We start from the raw sequence: 14583 nt of genomic DNA, 5'->3' as shown, positions 1-14583 counted from the left end.
CACCAACCCAAACACTCAACCACCTCTGATTCTTTCCAAAAGGAATCAGTTGTAAAAACTGCACAAATAGCTAGTATTGATGTGTCAGGAGGACAGTCAGGTTCAAGGATTGTTTCACCTATACCCAAAGAAAATGAGGCACAAGGTGGATAAAGGAGAGTGTTTGGCTCCAAAAACATACACCTTCAGGAAAAAGAGTTAGACAGGTACTTGCTGAGAAGAAGAAAGAAATGGCTCGTATGAGTGCTATTGTTCAGGAATCAGATACTAATGACAGTGATGAGACTCCAGTTATATTTAAATTGAATGTAAAACCAGTGGAGGCTACAGGTATAGTTGAAAAGAAACAGGCTGATTTTGGGGAAGCTGTTCCAAAGAAAAAGAGAAAGTTGGTGAAATTAGCTGACAAGATTTAAGCTGAAAAGGACAAAGTCAAGATGCAAACACAAATTCATGCAACTCCTGATCAATCAAGCTTGTATCCTGACAGTGAGAAAACATATTTTCCTGATACAGTGAAATCAGTTCTTGACAACACAACAGTTCCTGATTCATCTCCAGAAAAATATTGAAGTATCAGCTAAAGAATGAGAAAGCTAGCAAAGGATGTTGGTCTTGATACTTTTGGAAAGAGAAAGGATGAAGACAAGGCTATTTTATGAGGAAAAAATCCATGTTATAGTCTCCACAGAAAGAGTACAACACACAAGAACCTGATTCCTAAAAAGTTTCAGCAGATGTTAAGGCTCAAGTCCCACAAAAACCACTCTCTCAAAGTGAGAGTGTAGACACATCAATTCCAAGGAAAATTCCTGACATTGATCAAGGTGGTCCTGATTCTGTGGAAACTGAAATCCAAATCCATGTTCAATAAAAGGAAGCTCGTCATGAGCATTTGGCCAAGATAGATGCAGTGAACAAAAATCCAATTTTTGATGAAAGCTCATAAGAACCTTCAACTCAAAGGGTTGAAGAAGCTGCAAAGCCTCAGGTCATACAAGAACCATCAGTTCAAAGTACTGATGCATACTAAGCTGCAATTCATGACTTAAAGTCAAATCTTGACGCTGACCATCCTGATACTGATGCTACAAATCTTGATGCTACAAAACCTGATCCTAATGTTGACTTGCTAGCTGTCAAGAACTACACTGGAGCTATTTCGGTGACTCTTATCTATGCTAAACCTTTGGATCCAAGCATTCAAGGTACAATTTATACTCAAAAATTTACTTTATTTGTTAGTATGATTATAGATGGACCTTTGCATGGGGATACCCCTATTTATATGACTGCAGACCACTCTTCTCAGCCCTCTCTTATTTTTTCTTCTATGAGTTGTTTGAGCGTTTTTAGTGAGACTGTGAGAAAATAATTAGAGAAAAATAAAATTTCTGTGAGGCAGTCTCCTGAACTAGCAAAAGGAAAGGTAAATTTGAGTGAAAAAGGTAAGAAATATATTACTCTTAAAAGTAATATATGTGTGAGAAGTGATGAGGTCACTTTAAAAGAACAGAGAGACTTAGGTGTTACTGATTCTTTTGTTTCAGGCTCATCAGGGTACCAGTCTTTCTGAGTCAATTCTTGATCTAAAAGTCAAGGGCAAAATTAAAAATCCGGTTCCAGATATTCATGATGTTCCTGAAAAGTTTGGTAGTGATACTGATGATAATGATGATGATAATGATGATGATCCTGATGAAGCTCAACTTAAAGCTGCTTTGGAAGCTTCTAAACATTCAACTTTTGAATCTTCATCTGGACATGCTACTCTCAATGCTCACAGGGCTCATGAATGGAATCATACCTGGAGGATTGCAAGTGAGAAAATTTGTTTTGATGTTGTTCATACATTGGTGGATCATGCTGTCAACTTCATTGCAAATCCTGAGCTGAAAACTGATGGCAAGGCTACTAATGTGTTGGTTAAAGGGATGCACTCTTCTCTCTCTGCTCTCAAATATTTAAATACTGATTTGAAAAAGGAAATTGCTGATATTTTTGTGACCATCAAGGGTACCAACAAGCAAAATATCCTAGTCAAGAGGATGATTTGTTGGAAAATTTTTAAGTTCAGAAATCAGGATTTGCTGGTATTAGGATCAGGATTTGTCAAAGTTAGTCAGGATTTGCTCAGGCATCAGGATATGCATGCAATCAGTATTTGCATGAGAAAACAGACTGTCAGGATATGACTGTACTACAGGATAAATCAAAATATGTTTATTCATACAATCCCAACATTTGAGGAGTTTTATATAGTCGAATCCTGGCTTATATGATCGAAGTTGTTGATTTAAATATGTATAAAACCTAGATAATTTATACTGTAACATATCTTGTAATTGATATAGATTGATTGTGTAGCTGTGTGATATATAAACACGGAATAGATTATCTTATAAGGTGTGCATTATTCGAGTATCATTATAACCTAGCAGCTCTCAAGAATTATATTTTCTTGAGAGAGTTATATAACAGTTTATAAGAGATTAAATAAACTATTATTTAATTCTATTACTTGTACTTTACTTCTTGATAATCGAATTACTTGAATAATTTTATCCAAACCCCTTAAACAATTATTTTTTACTATGTAACAAGTGGTATCAGAGCATGTAACACCCCCAGATCCGGGTCGTTACGGTCTTTCTTTCCATAATATCACTTAACTTAATTAATAATAAATAACCTCATGCTGTGACCCCATACTAACACACACAACAACCCGTTATAGTCTCAGAGATGAAATTGAAATAAGTACAAGTCCTTGAATCCACAATTTAAAAGTTATTATTACCCAAAATGATTACTTGATAAGTTTACAGTTAATTGCCATTATCTGCCACAAGTTATAATTATACATAATTGGTTCCCAAAAGTAGAATGCCTGATCTACCAATAGATCTACCTCTGCAGCTATAGCAGCTACAACATCAACGGGAAGACGCGGGATGCTTCCCACGCGCTTGCGCTGGGTCTGCTTGAGTCTGGCCATCTTTCCTAAATGTTGTTGTGTGATGAAGAAATGAAGCAAGAGTGAGTATTACAGCTCGCAAGATAATATATAGTGTAAACAATAATGCAAGTATCTAAATGGATAACTTACTGGAAACCTTTATCAAGTGTCAGGTAGATACTTACTGGATATAAGCTTAAAGGAAGATGAAGTTACCAATTACTTCTCTATATTTATACCATTTTATAAAGCTACTTGAACTACCACTGTTCAAAGTATTATAGGTTTCAAAAGGTCATCCCATAGATGAAACCACAAGTTAAGACTTGAATAGATTCAATTTTTGCTATATTATTGAATGAAATGAAGTTACGAGATACTTTATTTAGTCCCGATATATATATCCACATATATATATCTTTTATACATTTCCTGGAAACCTCTGATATGTAAAGTATGAACAGAGTTTGTAACATCCAATGAATTTTGGAAAGGAAAAGAATTTTGGCATAAACCCGATATCTTGCTGATCAAGCAAAGATACCAATAAGTAACCTTTTCTACTAGTAGATGGACGAATTCCCCACTGGTCATCACCCTGGCCGGAATAGGACCTATGTTGGACTGCCACTCAGCCACTTACGCATTGATGGACTCCCACTGAGCCATTTACACTTTCATGGACGCCCACTGAGCCCATGTTGCTTATGCCGACTCAATAGATGGACTTACTTCCCGAACGTTGGGTAAGTAATCAATTCATTTATCCAAACAGCAACCTTGTTGCGAATATAAAATACACCACAGAGCCGGATCCCTCAGGTTTTGAGCGAGTATTTAAATCCCCTTTGAAAGGAAGATCTTAAATATAAAAAAATGAGTTTTGGGATCCGCTCTAACTTTTAAAAATCATTTTGAAGACTCGAAACATTTTTAAGAATGTTTGGAGTACTGCTGATTTATTAAAATAAATCAGTCCCAATATATTAGAAAATATCTGAATATTATTATTTGAATAATATTCCCAAAAAGGATAATCTCTATAAAAATAATCGAAGTAGAAGTGTTAAAACTCATACTTGAAATGGGTATTAAATAACCAAAGATATACTTATACGAAAGTACTATCTTTATTTGAATAATCAAAAATAAGTTTGATTATCGAAACATTATTCTTTAATAAATAAAGAATATTTTTTAATAAAAGAAGCGGAGTCATAAGTCCTCGAATGAATATTCAAAATAATATTCATTTAATAAAATAATCGGAGTCATAAGTCCTCGAATGAATATTCAAAATAATACTCATTTAATAAAATAATCGGAGTCATAAGTCCTCGAATGAATATTCAAAATAATATTCATTAAATAAAATAAAGTTATCAAATAAACCTTATTCGATTAATAGTTTTGAAAACTATATATATATATTATACTCGGGAACATCGACTCCCGGTTTAGAAAATGTTCACCTTTGGGTCCCCTATACTAAGGGTATACGCAACCACTTCTTATCTCTAGCATAGGTATTATGCAACTTATAAGCATTTGAATCAACAATTAGATATCAAGATTACGAAATAGACATGCATATATACCATAGCAGCATGCTCCAATATATCGCAAAATTTTCTAACAACAATCATGCACTTATCACAAGAGAATGCATATACATATATTTACATCACAACAACAGTATAACGGGTAGAAAACTTGCCTGAGCGACTGGGGGTGATAAATGGCTTGGGACGAGTCTGGTAACCTATAAACAACATGTAAGTTTGAATTAAACCAAAGTCGCTTATGAATCTATACTTTAACCAATTAGACCCTAACGTTCGCTTTTGCGCTTAACGATTCACTTAAGTCGCTTGAGTACCCTCGACTCCTCTATTTTTAATAAATTAACCATTAAGGGTTTTAAGGCGATTCTTTCGCGAGTGCCTTACCAACTGCATAATACACTTCACATAAATGTTTCATACTCCAATTAGTCCTTTAAGATCTTTAACCTATGTTTCAAAGTATGGTGAGTGGTAATGGTTCGTTCGCGAAACGCCGTTACTTAAAACGGTCGTTTCTCCTAAACCGTATATCGGATTCAAACGAACCACATATCAAAACGAAGCTCGTAACATGAACTATCTAATCATGTCAATGGTCAAAACCTAACAGTGAGTTCTCGGGTCCTGATGTTAAGAGCAAAAACAGTCTAAAGTAAATCGGACATTACAACGGCTATGTTTATGCGATTACCAATTTTTATTCTACTCCAAACCAACCACAAACCAACCACAATTCAACTATACAACAAAACTCCATCCATACCTCACTACAACAGCCCCAACACCTCAAGTTTTTCCAATTTATATTAATCTCAAACATGAACTAAAACTATTCTTAAGTTCTTTAACTAATAACCAAGATTTACAACTCCAAAAACATCACAAAACCAACTAATCTCTACATACACAACAATCAAGCCTCTTATGAACTATAATACTCATGCTAAGCTCTTAACATTCAATAACAAAGCTAGGTTAAGAGATTATACCTTCCTTGTGAGTAGGGGTAACTAATTAGCTTGGAATCACCCTTGAAAGTCCTTATCCAAGCTTAATCTAAACAAAAACTCAAGAACAAAAATTTAAGTTCTTGAAAAACACTATTCACCCTCTTCTTCCATGAATTTTAGGAAGAGATTGTGAATGAATTTGAAGCTCAAACTTATAGGATAGCTATATCTACGCATAAGGACTATTAGATAATTACCTCACTAATTAACAAGGCTTGGATCTTGGATTTTGGATTTTTCTTCTTGAAAAAAAGAGAAAGGCCGAGAGCTTTCTTGAAGAAAAGAAGCCAACTTTGTGTTTTTGTGATTTGTTTTGCTTGGTTTCTTGCTTTTGTTTTTAATTTATTACTTTTAACCATGGTGAATTTTGTGTGGTTTTTAATCAACCAACAACACACTTCTCTTTGGTCATGCTTAGGTCATCATGTTATGTCATCCTCCCACACTTGTCCTCTTCTTATTGGTTTAATGACATCATCCTCACTAACCTCTTTGATTAGCTTCTAATTACTTGGCTAATGACCGCTGATCTGTTGTACGGTTCTCTTAACTTTCGTTTTCGTTTATCGTTTGAGGGATCCTACCCAGGATCTTATTACTTGGGTTTCCTTAACATTTCTCAATACCTTATATTTCTTTTATGATCCTCTCTTATAATCCTTGAATTTAAATCCTTTTTTTCCTGTTACCTTATACTCAATTCTTTCGGTATCTGGTGGATTTTCGGGAAAAATCAAAGTGTTTGAATTTGGATTCTGACGATCTTTACATACACTTATATATCATATAGAGTGCTAATAAGATCTCAGAATAACAATAAAAGAACCCCTACATAGTATGACATGAAAAGTTTTCTTATTCAGCAATATTAGCAAAAACACTATTCATAAGGGTTACAAAAAAAATTCAAAATTTTGGGGTTATTACAGTCTCCCCTCCTTAAAAGGATTCCGTCCCGGAATCAAATAGAAAACAAATGGGGGTACTTTTCTAGCATTGCGCTCTCTAGTTCCCAAGTTGATTCTTCCACATTATGATTATGCCATAGCACTCTGACTAGGTTGATTACTTTGTTCCGAAGCACCTGCTCCTTCTTATCCATAATCTTTACTGGTCTTTCCACGTAAGTCAGATCTGGTTGCATATCCACCTGCTCGTACTCCACTATGTGCCTGGCATCCCGATGATACTTCCTTAGCATTGATACATGGAACACATTATGAACTTGTTATAGGTTCGGGGGTAAGGCTAGCTCGTAAGCCAACTTCCCAATCCGTCTTAGTATCTCAAAAGGTCCAATGTATCTTGGGCTTCATTTCCCTTTCTTTCCGAACCTCATTAATCCCTTCCAAGGGGATACTTTTAGCAGTACTAAGTCCCCTACTTCATACTCCTTGTCCTTTCGGGCTAGGTCTGCATATTTCTTCTGTCTGTCTTGGGCTGCTACCAGCCATCCTCTGATGAGATCCACTATGTCTTTGGTCCTTTGGACCACTTTGGGTTCGAGCATCTTCCGCTCTCCTACTTCGTCACAGTATAAGGGAGATCGACACCTTCTTCCGTACAGGGCCTCATAAGGCGGCATTCCGATGCTAGCATGAAAGCTATTGTTATAAGAAAACTCGATTAATGGCAAGTGATCATCCCAACTTCCTTTAAAGTCTATTGCACAGACTCGCAACATATCCTCTAGTGTGTGGATGGTCCTTTCACTCTGCCCATCCGTCTGGGGATGGTAAGCGGTACTCATATTTAACTTGGTCCCCGCACATTCTTGAAAGCTCCTCCGAAATCTGGAGTTGAACCTGGGGTCTCGGTCTGAGACAATGGACGTTGGGACTCTATGTCGCGTCACTATTTCCTTAAGGTAAATGTCCACCAGTCTATCGACTGTGTATCTCTCATTGATAGGAATGAAATGAGCTGACTTTGTCAGTCGGTCTATAATCACCCATATGGCATCATGGTTGGCTTTCGTCCTTGGTAAACCGACAACAAAATCCATGGCTATCTGTTCCCATTTCCATTCGGGAATCTCCAGGGGTCGTAAAAGTCCACTGGGTCTCTGGTGCTCTGCCTTTACTCTTTGGCAAGTCAAACATTTGCTTACCCATTCTGCTACGTCCCTCTTCATGTTGGGCCACCAGTAATACTCCTTCAAATCCCTATACATATTGGTGCTTCCCGGTTGAATTGAATACCTTGAACTATGGCTTTCATCCAAAATCTCATCTTTAAGCTCTTGAACGTGCGGAACCCAAATCCGGTAAGAGTACCTCATTATCCCTTTATCATCTCTCTCAGTATGGATCTCTTTTCCAGTCATTGACTCTTTGCCTTCATTCATTACTTTCTCTTGGCACAATCTAATCTTTTCCAATAACTCTGGCTACATCGAGATCTCAAACATCTTTTCAGTTCCGGTTCCGGTTACCTTTACTTCTATTTCCATTCTCTCGAAATCCTTTATCAATTCTTCCGAAGTCATTATCATTCTGAGTCTTTCCTTCCTACTAAGGGCATCAGCCACCACATTGGCTTTCCCCGGATGATAGAGAATCTCACAATCATAGTCCTTGATTAGCTCTAACCATCTCCTCTGGCGCATGTTGAGCTCTTTCTGCGTAAATATGTACTTGAGGCTCTTATGGTCTGTGAAAATCTCGCACTTCTCTCCATACAAGTAGTGCCTCCAAATCTTTAAGGCAAAAACTATTGCCGCGAGCTCAAGGTCATGAGTAGGATATCTAATCTCGTATTCCTTCAGTTGTCTCGACGCATACGCAATCACCTTACCATGCTGCATAAGCACACACCCTAATCCTTTGTGCGACGCGTCACTATATATCACAAAATCTCCTTTTCCGTCTGGCAATGCCAACACCGGGGCCATTACCAACCTTTTCTTTAATTCCTGAAAACTGTTCTCGCATTTTTCCGTCCATTCAAACTTCTCTGTCTTACGAGTAAGTCGTGTCAAAGGGGCGGCGATCTTCGCAAAGTCCTGTACAAATCTACGATAGTAGCCGACCAACCCTATGAAACTCCTTACCTCTGTGGGTCTGGTTGGCCTTTCCCAATTTGAGACCGCCTCTATCTTGGAGGGGTCGACCAATACTCCTTCTTTATTGATCACATGTCCTAAAAACTGTACTTCATTCCGCCAGAATTCACACTTCGAGAATTTGGCATATAATTGTTCCTCTCTGAGTATTCCTAGAGCTATCCTCAAATACTCTGCATGTTCTGTCTCAGTCCTTGACTAGATTAAAATATCATCGATAAAAACTATCACACACTTGTCCAAGTACTTCTTAAATACTCTGTTCATTAAATCCATGAAAGACGCTGGGGCATTGGTTAATCCAAAGGACATTACCAAGAACTCATAGTGCCCATACCTGGTACGGAACGCGGTCTTGGGAATATCTTCGGGTTTAATCTTTAGTTGGTGATATCCAGTTCTCAGGTCAATCTTGGAAAAATAAACAGCATCCTTTAGCTGGTCGAACAGATCGTCTATTCTAGGTAATGGGTACCTGTTCTTTATGGTTAGCTTGTTCAACTCTCGGTAGTCGATGCACAGCCTCATGCTCCCATCTTTCTTCTTAACAAATAACACTGGTGCTCCTCACGGAGACACATTGGGTCTTATCATATCCTTATCCAAAAGTTCCTGTAATTGGGTAGCTAATTCCTTCATTTCTAATGGGGCTAACCGGTAAGGTGCTTTTGAAATTGGCACCGTCCCTGGGGCCAACTCAATAGCAAATTCAATCACTCTATCGGGTGGTAATCCCGGAAGGTCTTGTGGGAATACATCTTCAAATTCGTTGACTACCGGAATATCTTGTAAGTTGGGAACCTCCTTCTGCGTGTCCACCACAGCTAGGTAAGCCTCATTTCCTTTTCGTAGCATCCTTTTGGCCTGGGTCATACTCAAAAATTTCCGCGTCTGCCTCTTTCCTCTAAATATGACTTCTTTCTTTCTTGGGATATTCAACTTAACTTTCTTCCCCTTATAGTCTATCTGAGCATCATTGCTAGATAGCCAGTCCATTCCCAAAATTATATCAAACTCCCCTAATTTAAAAGGAATCAGATCAACACTAAAAGATTGTTCCCCTATGCCTAACTCACAGGCGGGGTGAATCTAGTTAACAGAAATAACTTCATGATTGGCTATTTCTACTCGTAAGGGTTCTATCAAGGGTTCAGCCTTAAGTCTTAATTTATGTGCAAAGTCATTTGATATAAAAGATTTAGTTGCTCCCGAATCAAATAAAACATTTGCACTGACTGAATTTAGAGAAAGGGTACCTGCTATCACATCTGAGTCTTTCACAGCATCCTGGACTGTCATGTTGAAAGTCCTCGCAGTAGGTGGCTTATTGGAGGCAGCCCTGCTGGCTCCTGAAGCTGCTGGTTTGTTCATTGGGCATTCCCTCTTCTAATGACCCGGGCGTCCACACTGATGACAAGTGGTGGTTGGAATGACAACAGGGGTTGATGAAGGGCACTTAGTTGAATAGTGACCCTCTCGACCGCACTTAAAGCAGGTTACTGGCTTTCCTTTACATTCCCCAGTATGCATCCTTCCACAAGTGTTACAGGCTGGCAATGGGGGTCGAGACTGGTTGGAATAGGACATTCTTGACTTCTGGCCGCTCTGGCCCACATTCACACTCATTGGCCGCTTAAACCCAGTGTTCTTTCCCGGTAGGGACACTGCTCCTCTATTAACTCTAGTTGGGAAGCTCCCTCCTGCGGAACCTCCACCCATGCTCATACTTTTCCTCTTTATTCCCTTCTTCTCTCTTTCCTTCTGCATCTGTTCACTTCCGGCTTCTACAATTGTTGCCTTTTGCACCAGAGTGGCATAATCCGTAAGCTCAAGGATTGCCACCCTATTCTGAATCCACGGTTTCAGTCCCTGCTGAAACCTCCTAGCTTTCTTTTCCTCGATGCTCACAAACTCCGGCACAAACCTTGATAACTCAGTAAATTTTGCTTCGTACTCTACTATAGATAAATTATTCTTCTTTAGCTCCAAGAACTTGAGCTCCATCTGGTTCTCCATAAACCTCGGGAAATACTTTCCCAAAAACAACTGACTGAACCTCTCCCAGGTTATAATAACATCTGTCTCCATGTTTTTCTTGGCCTCCCACCAGTAGTTGGCCTCTCCTTTTAGAAGGTAGGTAGCAATTACAGTCTTCTGTACCTCATCGGTACTCAGAATCTCAAAGGATTTCTCTATTTCCTTTAACCATGCCCTTGCCTCAACTGGGTCGGCTGATCCGTGGAACTCAGGGGGCTTAAGGGACTTGAAAGCCCTGAAAGAGTTTGCCACAACATTGTTATTTCCTTGAGGGGGTGGGTTGGGTTGACGTTCCAAGTTCTGCCTTAGTAGTTGCATGAACTGTCCCATGGGATCCATGCCTGGGTTTGGTACTGGTTGCTCAACCTCAGTTTCTCCTTCTTCAGCCTCTATCTCAAATCCCTCAACATCATATGTTTCCTCCTCCTCTTCATACAGGGAGTCATCTTGTTCAACATAATCCTCATCTTCCTCTTCACTGTGTTCTTGGTTCCTATCGTCCTGGTTATGGCTTCCCTGGTCCTCAGATCCAGGGTTCGCCCTAGTTCCAATCTTTCTTGGCGGCATGATACTGATAAAAAATTTTTTTTTTTAGGAAATTCAACGTTAGGTCACAATCATACACAAAATTGTGCCTTGCACAGTTCTATAATGGGGATAATGTATCTCGCAATTATATTATTTTATGACAGTTCTAGTAAGAAGTGCAGTAATAAAAACAGTGATCTCGTCACTAAGGAACTGAACTGAAAGGAAACAAATATATACATAATGCGAGAAATACATAGTTTGATCTGGTCAAAAGTACAACAATGTTACAGCCATCTACCCAAAAGTGATACACAAGAGTCTACCTGTCTATTCAGAAAAAGGGATGCTATATACAAGTCAACTATCCCGAAAAATTGGCTCTTACTATGGCCTCGACTAACTAGACAACTAGACTATCCCATCATCGGTCCTGAATCACACACCGGAGCGGTTCAGCTCTCATACCCTTTCCATCACACGACGGAAGATATAGCCGGCCTGCCGCCTGGAGATCCTACCGTGCCTGTCCCCCTGGAGCGATCGGTGTCTCGCTCGGGACGTGAGCTCTATCCCCGTCAGCTCCCTCCTCAAGGATCGGGGTATAGTAGCCCTAGTCTCATAAGCTTGGGCACGCCTACCCGCCCTCTCTGCATCCAACTCCCTCCTGACCTCATCCAGCCGGGCCTCAGCAACAGCCACTTGGGTCCTCAGTACATCCTAAACATAGCCGTGAGCTAACAAAGACTGCCTATGGGCAGGGTCGAGAGGTGGTGAATCCGGAGCCGCTGGGGGTGCCTCCTCGGTTTGCCTAGGCTCGGGAGTATGGGTCTCTGAGCTGACATCATAGGGGCTCCAAGATAGGGGTGGAGGGGTAGGAGCTCTGACCACCGGGAGTGAGGGTAAAGGGGTACCAGTATACTCTATTATAGCTCCGACATGCTCCTCAGCTACTGGGACCTCATCCTGGTCCTCCTCATCTGAAATAGCAACAACCTCTGTCTCTGACTCCTCTGAGGGGTCCTCCTCATCCTCCTCCATCTCAGGCTCCTCCTGATCCTCGGCATCTAGCAGTGCCTCATCATGCTCACGCTCGAACATCTCAGGGTCCTCTATCTCATGTGCCTACACATTAAACGAGCTAAGTTACTATCATGATACTTATAAGGGTTCCCGTAAGGGTTATAACTGTCAGTGCTACTTTAAGTAGTCCGACTATGAACTTGGCAAGAGTTCTTATTATCTTTGTGAGTTGATTTTTATATTATCGCATCATCTCTGAGGTTTATAACGCTTGGCTCTGATACCAATTTTGTAACACCCCCAGATCCGGGGTCAGGGATCCGGGTCATTACGGTCTTTCTTTCCACAATATCACTTAACTTAATTAATAATAAATAACCTCATGCTGTGACCCCACACTAACACACACCACAACCTGTAGATTCAATCTTTGCTATATTATTGAATAAAATGAAGTTACGAGATACTTTATTTAGTCCCGATATATATATCCACATATATATCTTTTATACATTTCCTGGAAACCTCTGTTATGTAAAGTATGAACAGAATTTGTAACATCCAGTGAATTTTGGAAAGGAAAAGAATTTTGGCATAAACCCGATATCTTGCTGATCAGGCAAAGATACCAATAAGTAACCTTTTCTACTAGTAGATGGACGAATGGACGAATTCCCCACTGGTCATCACCCTGGTCGTAATAGGACCTATGTTGGACTGCCACTCAGCCACTTACGCATTGATGGACTCCCACTGAACCACTTAAACTTTCATGGACGCCCACTGAGCCCATGTTGCTTATGCCGACTCAATAGATGGACTTACTTCCCGAACGTTGGGTAAGTAATCAATTCATTTATCCAAACAGCAACCTTGTTGCGAATATAAAATACACCACAGAGTCGGATCCCTCAGGTTTTGAGCGAGTATTTAAATCCCCTTCGAAAGGAAGATCTTAAATATAAAAAAATGAGTTTTGGGATCCGCTCTAACTTTTAAAAATCATTTTGAAGACTCGAAACATTTTTAAGAATGTTTGGAGTACTGCTGATTTATTAAAATAAATCAGTCCCAATATATTAGAAAATATCTGAATATTATTATTTAAATAATATACCCAAAAAGGATAATCTCTATAAAAATAATCGAAGTAGAAGTGTTAAAACTCATACTTGAAATGGGTATTAAATAACCAAAGATATACTTGTACGAAAGTACTATCTTTATTTGAATAATCAAAAATAAGTTTGATTATCGAAACATTATTCTTTAATAAATAAAGAATATTATTTAATAAAAGAAGCGGAGTCATAAGTCCTCGAATGAATATTCAAAATAATATTCATTTAATAAAATAATCGGAGTCATAAGTCCTCGAATGAATATTCAAAATAATATTCATTTAATAAAATAATCGGAGTCATAAGTCCTCGAATGAATATTCAAAATAATATTCATTAAATAAAATAAAGTTATCGAATAAACCTTATTCGATTAATAGTTTTGAAAACTATATATATATATATATATATATATATTATACTCGGGAACATCGACTCCCGGTTTAGAAAATGTTCACCTTTGGGTCCCCTATACTAAGGGTATACGCAACCACTGCTTATCTCTAGCATAGGTATTATGCAACTTATAAGCATTTGAATCAACAATTAGATATCAAGATTACGAAACAGACATGCATATATACCATAGCAGCATGCTCCAATATATCGCAAAATTTGCTAACAACAATCATGCACTTATCACAAGATAATGCATATACATATATTTACATCACAACAACAGTATAACGGGTAGAAAACTTGCCTGAGCGACTGGGGGTGATAAATGGCTTGGGACAAGTCTGGTAACCTATAAACAACATGTAAGTTGGAATTAAACCAAAGTCGCTTATGAATCTATACTTTAACCAATTAAACCCTAATGTTCGCTTTTGCGCTTAACGATTCACTTAACTCGCTCGAGTACCCTCGGCTCCTCCATTTTTAATAAATTAACCATTAAGGGTTTTAAGGAGATTCTTTCGCGAGTGCCTTACCAACTGCATAATACACTTCACATAAATGTTTCATACTCCAATTAGTCATTTAAGGTCTTTAACCTATGTTTCAAAGTAAGGCGAGTGGTAATGGTTCGTTCGCGAAATGCCGTTACTTAAAATGGTCGTTTCTCCTAAACCGTATATCGGATTCAAACGAACCACATATCAAAACGAAGCTCGTAACATGAACTATCTAATCATGGCAATGGTCAAAACCTAACGGTGAGTTCTCGGGTCCTGATGTTAAGAGCAAAAACAGTCTAAAGTAAATCGGACATTACGACGGCTATGTTTATGCGATTACCAATTTTTATTCTACTCCAAATCAACCACAAACC

The sequence above is a fragment of the Apium graveolens genome, chromosome 3, assembly GCF_009905375.1.
Source record: "Apium graveolens cultivar Ventura chromosome 3, ASM990537v1, whole genome shotgun sequence".
Taxonomy (NCBI): domain Eukaryota; kingdom Viridiplantae; phylum Streptophyta; class Magnoliopsida; order Apiales; family Apiaceae; genus Apium; species Apium graveolens.
The sequence above is the reverse complement of the archived record's forward strand: the minus strand, read 5'-3'. Positions refer to the sequence as shown.